General features: G+C 42.6%; 1 non-coding gene across 1 annotated transcript; it reads left to right on the top strand.

Annotated features, from left to right (window-relative positions):
• The first annotated feature begins 5,709 nt into the window (after positions 1 to 5,709).
• Positions 5,710 to 5,781, top strand: TRNAF-GAA (transfer RNA phenylalanine (anticodon GAA)). Its single transcript has one exon. It is a non-coding gene; the product is annotated as a tRNA-Phe (tRNA).
• The last annotated feature ends 4,868 nt before the right edge of the window (positions 5,782 to 10,649 follow it).

Below are 10,649 nucleotides of genomic sequence, written 5' to 3'. Positions count from 1 at the left end.
CCTACATGTTCATCCATCATAATCTTCTGCCCTCTTAAGCACATGACCTATTATTAGAAGATACCCCAAGTCTACTTCTGTTGGGCTTTGTCCCTCCTTCCTGCAAGTTTAGTCCTGCAAGTTCTGGAAGTTGGTTAGATGTGCAGAATCTCAGCCCACCACTCCAGGATCTGTATTTGAATGGAATCACTACATATGAGATGTGCTGGTTTAACCCATCCACATGACTATCTAGCTCGTGACAGGGCAAGGTCAAGGGCCATGAACTGGAAATGCACAAGCATCTACTTGTTTTCCAAGGAATCAGAGCGGGAGGACCCACGTGTTGTACTATCCTTATTATAAGACTTTCTAGGACTTGCTCTAAACACTAAATAATGCCCTTTGAGGGAGCAGCTCACACTCACTGCTGGCTATACTGACCTCTTGTTCACAACCCAATGGCTTGTTTATTGAACAAATAAGCATTAGATCCTATCAGTCCTCATAAGTGGCTGTCAGCATGTGAAAAAATGACATATCACACTTTTCTTTTCCCTCATGTTCCAAGATCCCATTATTGGTTTATTACCGTTTTGATGAATGACAGTGATCATTACCATAACAGTAAACACCATAGCTTCCCAAACACAAAGCTATCATCATAATTAGTAGAGGAATATAGCCCATACCCAGTGTTGCATAGCTGGGAACTCAGTTATCATGGTCTCCTCTCCACATGGCCCTAAAACCAGGGGTGGTGAGCAAGAGTATCCAAGTAGACACGGAAATGAGTAATGACCTTTCAAGATGGTGGATAATTCAGGTGGAACAACTACCCACGCATCTGAGACACTTTGTCCCCTGTGAAAGCTAAGGTTTTTGACAGGCTGGTTTATGAATAAATTCATGACATGAGACATTTCCAAAATGTCTGTTAAGAACCGTTTCAAAATGAAGTCATCAAAATTACTGCAAAATGTATACTTTAAATTCAAACAGCCGGGGGAAAGACTGTGCTTGTTATGTAGAATTCATTATCAGTATTTCAGAGTGCAGCCTCTATAAACATTTGTTTAGGATTGCTTTTATGCAATTGTTTGGAACATAAGCAGAGAAAGAGCTGAATGGGAAATTCCGGAAGCCCAGAGCTTGTTCAACTTGTTTTTCTTTTCTGCCTTGTTAGAAAGAAATCATTTCTTTTTCTTCAAATTTTAGTGCAATTGGAAGAATCTGATTTTTTTCTAATTTATCAGTTTATGTTCTTGAGAGTACAGAACATCACTTTAATGTGGGAAATGAGAACCATACACCAGAGATTTTCTCTCTCATTATCATGCAGGGGAAAAAAAAAGACCCTTTATTATATGTAAATGACTTTTCATAGGTATCTAATTCACTTATAAATATGTGCACATTCACAAACTCACATTATATTGATCCTTATCTATTTATCAGCCTGGAGCTGGTAAAAGACGAGATTACATGGTCAAACAATCAAGTTAGCCAACTGAGGAGATTTAGGTCAAAAATATGCTAAGAGGAAAAAGAAACTATTCTTAACATAGGAATGAACTGAGTGGCTGGTTAAGGATTAGAAATATTATGGTTACACCACAAAGAAGAAATGCTGTATTTGATCTAAAAGGAGAAGCTGATTAAAATCTAGTATGATATCAGAATTTAAGAAAATCAATTTGTATATAATAGAGAATAGAAATCACCACAGATGCACCCAAAAAGGAAAAGCAAATACTTTATAGAGTACATAAAATTTAGTAATACTTATATTCCAAAGAGGTGTTCCATAAACAAAATTAAAATGCAATGAGTCTCAAAATTGTACATTCTGTTAAAAAATTAATAACCCTAAAACACAACAACAAAAAAGATCACAAACTTATTTTTCAAATAACATAAGAAAAAAAAGGAAATGGGCAAAACACATGAATAGGCAACAATAAAATTCCAAAAATAACCTAAATGCACAACAGGGAGATTGGCTAATAAATTGCAGACATATATTTACATATAATAAAACAGAATGCTATGTGAGAGTTGGACTATAAAGAAAGCTGAGCGCCGAAGAATTGATGCTTTTGAACTGTGGTGTTGGAGAAGGCTCTTGAGAGTCCCTTGGACTGCAAGGAGATCAAACCAGTCTATCCTAAAGCAAATCATGCCTGAATATTCATTGGAAGGATTGATACTGAAGCTGAACCTCCCATACTTTGGCCACCTGATGTGAAGAACTGACTCACTGGAAAAGATCCTGATGCTGGGAAAGATTGAAGGTGGGAGGAGAAGGGGACGACAGAGGATGAGATGGTTGGATGGCATCACTAACTCAATGGACATGAGTTTGAGTAAACTCCGGGAGGTAGTGATGGACAGGGAGGCCTGGCATGCTGCAGTCCATGGAGTCGCAGAGTCGGACACGACTGAGCGACTGAACTGAACTGAACTGAACCATTATAAAATTATAGAAGAATACATATTGACGTGGGAAATGTTCAGAAAACAGTAAAAAAAAATCAGATAAGACGAATATTTAAAAGAGATATCCCAAAATATTAACAGTATATATCTCTACATTCTAGAACTACAAGTGTTTTCTTGTCTTTTTTACTTGTGCACAAATATTTAACAAATTTTACATTCATAATATGTTGTTTTTCAATTTGAAAAATGATAACAAACAGTGAAAAATTTTAAAGGGTTTAAAACTGGAACCGTTTAGAGAAAAGATTTTAGCATAAGTGTGAGAGATATTCTTCACAATCTTATAAAGTTATAGCCTAAGCCATTGAGATATGCTTCATTCAAGAATAAAGTGAGATAGTATCTTAGACAAATGTCTTTACCCTAGGCTGACATTTATTAGGAGTTGTGTTTGTAGGCAAACGACAATGTTGATTCATAAATATAAGGAGAAAGCTGGACCAGTAGGAGGTTCCTTGTGCTTCATTCAAAGTCTGTGTTTACCACATCAGTGACTCTCTTGCCAGAACACCTGTTCTGTTCTGGACTGAGCTGCTTGACAGGACCAAACTGCTGAGTTTTAGATTGGGTGGTACCTCCTCACTGATTCTACACTGTCAGTAGGTTGAGATGGGAGCTAACACATCAACTCTAGTTTACTGCATACATCACCCCCCCCATCCTCCCACATGAAAACCAACCATCAGGGTAACTGATGAGTAAAACACATGGGAAAAAAATCTCACAATAAACTACCCTACAATCCCAGTGTCTTGTTGTTACTGTCACGACCTAACACAAATTTGGTGACTTAAAACAACTCAAATGTATTCTCTTACAGTTCTGGAGACCAGAAGTCTAAGATTCCTTTCACAGGACTAATGTCAAGGTGTCAGCAAAGGTTTCCCTGGAGCTTTCCGGGGAAAAAAGCTTCCCTGAGCTTTCCCTGGAGGCTCCACGGGGTGGGAGGACCAGCGGCAATCTATCTCCTTGAACTTTTCAGCTTCTTGGGGCTGCTAACATTCCTTGGCTTGTGATCGCTTCCTTGCATCACTCCAATCTCTTGCTTTGTCATCACATGTCCTACTGCCCCACTGGTCTCCCCACTCCCTCTCAGAAGGATCTATTAGATTTGATGTAACGACATCAAAACTAATAGACAGTCCAGGAGAATCTCTCCATGTCCAGAGCCTTCACTAAAATACATTTGCATAGGGTAGTTCTATTCCTGGGCTTCCTCCGTGGCTCAGCAGTAAAGAATCTGCCTCCAGGAGCCATAGGAGATGCAGGTTAGATCCCTCGGTTAGAAAAATCCCCTAGAGGAGGGCATGACAACCACTCCAGTATTCTTGCCTGGAGAATCCCATGGACACAGGAGCCTGGCAGGCTACAGTCCATAGGGTTGCAAAGAGTCAGACATGACTCAAGTGACTTAGCACAGTACAGTTCTATTCCTAGTTTTTTAAGGAATCTCTATACTGTCTTCCATAGTGGCTGTATCAATTTACATTCCCATCAACTACAAAAGTTTCCCTTTTCTGCACATCTTCTCCAGAAATTATTGTCTGTAGACTTTTTCATGATGGCCATTCTGACCAGTGTAAGGTGATTCCTCATTGTAGTTTAGATTTGCATTTCTCTAATAATGACCCATGTTAAGCATCTTTTCATGGGTTTATTATCCATCTGAACCATGAGGAAATCATAATTGAAAAAGACACATGTACCCCAATGTTCATTACAGCACTATTTATAATATCTAGGACATGGAAGCAACCTACATATCCATTGAGAGATGAACTGATAAAGAAGGTGTGGTATATACACATAATAGAATATTAGCCATAAAAGGGAACATATTTGAGTCAATTCTAATGAGCTGGATGAACCTAGCACATATTATAAAGAGTGAAGTAAGTCAGAAAGAGAAAAACAAATATCGTATATTAACACATATACATATGTGGAATCTAGAAGGATGGTACTGATGAAACTATTTGCAGGGCAGTAATGGAGATAAAGACTTAGGGAACAGACTAGTGGACATAGTGGAGGAAGGAGAGGTTGGGATGAATTGAGAGAGTGACATGGAAATAAATACATTACCATATGTAAAATAGATAACCAGTGGGAATTTGCTGTAGATGCAGACAGCTGAAACCTGGTGCTCCGTGACACCCTAGAGGGGTGGGATGGGGTGGGAGGTAGGAGGGAGGTTAGGGAGCGAGAGGCCATATGTATACCTATGGTTGATTCATGTTGATTTATGACAGAAACCAACACAATATTGTAAAGCAATCACCCCCCAATTAAAAATGAATAAAAAATGAATAAATACATTTGCAAAATCTCTTTGGCCACATAAGAAAATATTCAGAGGCTCTGGGCGTGAAGAAGTCCCAGCCCACAGAATTCCTCTTCTTAGAGCAGCAACTCGGTACATTTGTATTGATGTTTTAAAGTCCTGACACGCTACGATTCTCTTCAGAAGCACTAAATTGAAAGTAAGTCAGATAAGTGGGCTTCTGAGAGGAAAAGAAATACTCATTCTTGAACTTCCTGTTGTTTCCCCAAGTCTCCAAGAAGGGATGCACAGCTGAAAACACGTATGTTTTTAAGAACAATTACAGCACAACTGCCATCTGGCAGATACAGATGTGATCAGTGGCTCCTGCTTAAAAAATGCAAACGATGCCTTTGCCTCCGTGTGGCCTGTCTCTGCCAAGAAGGCAGTAAAAGCAAGAGAACGCCCCTCTGCCGAGTGTGCCACCCTGATCGCCCACCCCACGCCTGAGAAAACAACAGAGGGTGACTACAGCCACCGGTGGAGGTGACTGAAAATCTGTAAAGGCAAACATGGGGCCTTCAGGTTCCTTAATGCAGCAGGGTCATGCGACAGGGCTGATCACCCCCAGGACAGTGATGTCCCTACCACTGCCACACCCACAAGTGACCTACGGCAGGCCTCCAGGCTGCCCCTTCTCTTTCTCCTCATCATCTAGAAAGGTGACACATTTGTGTGTCTGTGATCATGAAACCACTGAGTTGTTTGGGGAGTTAGTAATTACTAGTGTAACTACTTACTACAACGAAAAGTAAGACAAAAACAATGAACTCCGACTTGGAGAGATTGGCAAGGAAGGGAGAGAGGAAGCAGAGAATGGAAGCCCACATCTGGACCCTTCAGTTTCACTGGAGAAAATCACACAGCTGGGAGGATTTGTGTCACAGTAAACACACAGTCCGGGCTTCCCTGTGGCTCAGTGGTAAAGAATCTGCCTGAAATGCAGGAGACCCAGGTTCAATCCCTGGGTTGGGAAGATTCCCTGGAGAAGGAAATGGCAACCCACTCCGGTATTCATGCCTGGAAAATGCCATGGACAGAGAAGCCTGGTGGACTACAGGCCATGGGGTCACAAGAGTCGGACACAAATTAGTGACAAAACCACCACCACAAAGACCCAAGCACTTACCTACCCAGGCTCCATTCCAGTAAAGGTCATGGTCTTTTCACCTTTTCTAACCTCCCAAGCCTCAGACCCCTTGCTCTCAGGAGCCTATCTGCCCTTCCTCTTTAGAAAAAGGAGGAGAAAAGAGTGAAAAAATGCCTTTACCCATCTCACCACCATCACCAAGTCTCCAAACACTCCAGGATCAGGTCCCTCCTCCCCTCACTTGGGTTGGGATGGAGACAATGACATGTTACACGAGGCACTCCTCCGGCTCCGTCCACAGTGAGAGGGGGTGTGAAGATCAGAGTGTGGAGGTGGCCTTGCTGATGCTGCATCTAGTTCAGAGTCAGAAAAGCCCAAAGTCTGCCAACCTCCATTAAACAGAAGCACAGAGGCTATTCTTCCCGAGGGTGAGAAAGCCTGGGGACAAGGTTCTGCCGGGGAGTGAGGCTTCTTCCACTCCAGCCTTTCTCCTGCGACCTGATCCCTCCTGGGTCCCTGTCTAATTGGTGGTCACCGATTCTCACCATTTCCATATGCTCTGGCCCCTCACTGAGCAGGGTTCCCCCTGGATCCCATCACCTCCCACCACTGACCCATTTCTCCCCATTCCCAGTAAACCTACACTGAGGAGACGCCTCTTCTTCCCCAGTCGCTGATCTGGTCTCTTCTTCCCCAGTCGCTCCACCTCCCACCCCAAGGCACTTCCTGCCCCCGTCCTCTTGACATTTGCCATTGATGGCCATCGCTTCTCATTTCCCTTTACTGAGTCACATCTCTGGGCCAGATCCCAAAATGTTGGTGTTCTCTGGGATTCTCACTCAGGCTCTTCTCTCATCTTACTGAACACTTGCTCTTAGAGGTGGTGGCCACGCCCTGGCCCAGATGACAGTATATCAGGTCTATCAACCAGCTCTCCTCTAGCTTGACCCAAGCCTGTCCCCCGAGCTCCACATCCACCCTTCCATCTGCTGTTTGATACTCCACTCAGATGCATTCACAGCATCTCAAACTGACCAGGGCCACACCTGAGCCTACGCTTTCTCCTCGCCCACCCCTAAACTGCTCCATCTCCAGTGGTCCCTGCATCAGGGAAAAGCACATCCACCCAGCCTTCCACACTAGACTCCCTTAAACACACCTTGAATTGGCTCCCTTTTCCCAGCTGCACTGCTTGGCTGTCCAAGCTCCCATCCTTTTTTCTAGGAGTGGTAATGACCTCCTAATGGCCTTTGAGAACCCCATCTTGCTCCCCTCAAATCCATCTTCTACTCTGACACCTCCTTATCTTCTGAAAATAACATGATCACATGACTCCTTTGCTTAAATACTCTAATAACTGCCCAAAGGCTTTTTAACAAAGAAGAGAAGTTGCTAAGTCGTGTCCAACTCTTTGCGACACCACAGACTGTAGCCCACCAGGCTCCTCGGTCAGTGGGATTTTCCAGGCATGAATACTGGAGTGGGTTGCCATTTCCTTCTCCAGGGGATCTTCCCTACCCAGGGATCGAACCCCGGTCTCCCACATTGTAGGCAGACGCTTTACAGTCCAAGCTACCAGGGAAGCCTCTTTTTCGAACAAAACGTAACCTTAATTTGAGCCAACCATCTCTTTCTAACGGATCACCATCTACTTCTCCAGTCCTGTCTGAGTCATTCTTCTTTCTCTGGGACGATCCCTTCTGTTTCCTCGTCCACCTCCCCTGTTCACCTGCTTCCTGGCCCGTGAGGCTGACCAGTACTGAGGGCACTGCCAAGCTGCCCACACCCTCTGACTTCTGTGGGCTCAGGGCAGTGGGAGCCCTCGCAGAAGATCAGAGGAAGGGAGGAGAGTCGAGGCAGTCACTAACCCCCGGCTCATTTCCTGATGGGTTTCCTTAGCTTGCTGCATTTGCCAACCAAAGATCACTCCTCCTGGGAAGTGGGCCTCTCCTTCCAGGCACTGGGACCCACTACATCCTCACCTGCGCCCACCAGGCTTGTGGACAGTGACAAGGCAACCATCACAGGACTCGAGACACTGCCCAGCCTTTGTGCTCTCTTGACATCCAGCCCAAACCTTCAAAAACAGTGCCTTTATTAAACACTCCTGGCATTTTCTCACCCGTGAGCACCATCTATTTCCTATAGTGATCCCGCCTGGTGTATCCTCATCCTCGGTACTCCCGCCCTCTGATCTTTTCTCCAAACATTCAGCCTCGCCACAACTGAGGTTGGGCCTTGTGCTCCACCTGACCCACAGGCTTGACTAAACGCTCCACTGTGCACTCCCAGTATGCAATCTCCTCTGCCAATGACACACTCCACAACACTGCCATTACTGATTTATCTGTTTAATTAGCTCCACAAACACAGGGGCCATGTCGGTGGCAACCGATTTCTCCAGTGCCTGGCACCCAGCAGATGCTCAATCAGGACACGCTGACCAACACACTCATTCCTCCAAGTTTGAGATCAAACCCAGTCGATCTCAAAGAAAATCAATCCTGAATATTCATTGGAAGGACTGATGCTGTAGCTAAAGATCCAATACTTTGGTCACCTGATACGAACAGCTGACTCATTGGAAAAGACCCTGATGCTGGATACTGTGAAAGGTTGAGGGCAGGAGAAGTGGGTAACAAAGGATGAGATGGCTGGATGGCACCACCAACTCAATGGACAAGAGTTTGAGCAAACTCTGGGAGATGGTGAAGGACAGGGAAGCCTGGTGTGCTGTAGTCCATGGGTTGTAAAGAGTTGGACACAACTTAGCGACTAAACAACAACATACTCATTCCTCCAAGTTTACCTAGTGGATAACCTGATTGATATTGAAAGTTGCATTCCAGCTTGCATATTACACATGAGAATTGCTACACAAATAGCTTTGGATGACCTTGGGTAAAAAATGACATCATTCATTTCCAAATTCTAGAGGTAGTCAAAACTCATCCTTCATTTTGACAGTCATGACGTCCAAAAAATTTATGAGTGCTAGGATATGTATAAATAGATTTGAGGGCTAGATTCCAATTAGTTTCATCTTCATAAGAAATTAGTCTTACATAGCAGACCCAAAGTAATATATAATGAAAAGCATTATAAATATTTGATTAGTGGTTTATTATTATTGAACTCTGTTGACCACATAACGCTATGGTGTCCAAATTCCTTTATATATGAAAAAGTCTGTGTCCTACAAGCCTGTAGTCCAAACACAGGTTTCTCATACCTGCTTCCTTCCAAGTCAGCCTCCAGAGCCTTTTGATGGCTACTAGGGGACTGGTTCTTGTCCTTGATCTTTTTTGCTTGTCCAATTTTATTTGTTTTTTTCATTTTTACTGGGCTATAGTTGACTTACAGTGTTGTGCTATGTCCTTGGTTTTTTTATTACCCTTAACTTGTCAACCTAATCACTGGTTCTTGGTCCTCCCACCCTCACACTCTCTGAGGGACAGTTCTCCTGTCCACACCCCTTGGAAAGTTTCAGTCCTCTCCCTAGACCAGAGGAGTGGGATGGAGGAGTTAGGAGGGAGACTCAAGAAGGAGGGAGACTCAAGACTCACATATAGCTGATTCACTTCATTGTAGAGCAGAAACTAACACAACATTGTAAAGTAACTATATCCTGATTTTTAAAAATAGGAAAAAATAAGCAAAAGATTTGAAGGGACATTCACCTAAAATATATATAAAAATAGCTAGTAAGCACATGAAAAGATATTCAACAGTATGTCTTTAGGGAAATGCAAATTAAAATCACCCTGAGATACCACTTCACACCCCGTAGAATGGCTGTAATAGATAAGATAAACAATATCAGCGTTGACAAGGATGTGGAGACGTTGAAATCCTTACAACACAGCTGGTGGGAATGTAAAATGGTGCATCTATTTTGGAAACAGTTTGATGGCTTCTTAAAAAGATGCACATAAGTTTACCACATGACATAGCATGTCTGCTCCTTGGTACAGACCCAAGAAAAATGAAAATACATCTCCACACAAAAAGTTGTACACAAATTTTCATAGCAGGATTATTCATAGCCAAAAGCGGAAACCATCCAAATGTCCATCAACTGGAGAGTGAGTAAACAACGTGTGGTTCATCCGTATGATAGAATATATTTGGCAATAAAAAGGAATGAAGGATTGATGTGTGCTACAACATGGAGGAACTTTAAAAACACTATAGTTTCTGAGAGAAACCAGTCAGTAGACCATAAATTGTGTGAAATATACAGAAAAGACCACTCTATAAAAGAAGAAGAGTAGAATTCACAAACATAGAAAACAAACATAGTTTGTTTCCAAAGGGAAGGAGGAGAGGGATAAATTAGGAGTTGAGGATTAACTTACACACACGATGATATATAAAATAGATTACCAACAAGGACCTACTGTATAGCACAGGGAACTGTATTCAATATCCTGTAATAACCTGTAATGAAAGGGGCAACAGAGGATGAGATGGTTGGATGGCATCACCAACTCAGTGGACATGAGTTTGAGCAAACTCCAGGAGATAGTGAAGGACAGGAAAGCCTGGGGTGCTGAAGTTCATGGGGGTGGCAGAGTCAGACGTGATTTAGCAACTGAACAACAACCTAGATTGTTAAAGAATATATATACATATATATTTATTACATATGTGTAATATATATATATATATAAATAAGTGAAACACTTTGAAACTAACACAACATTGTAAATCAACTATACTTCAATAAAGAATGTTTTCAATTAAAAAAAAAAG

The sequence above is a fragment of the Dama dama genome, chromosome 19 (genome assembly GCF_033118175.1).
Source record: "Dama dama isolate Ldn47 chromosome 19, ASM3311817v1, whole genome shotgun sequence".
Classification (NCBI taxonomy): Eukaryota; Metazoa; Chordata; class Mammalia; order Artiodactyla; family Cervidae; genus Dama; species Dama dama.
This window is presented reverse-complemented; position numbering and strand designations above follow the sequence as displayed.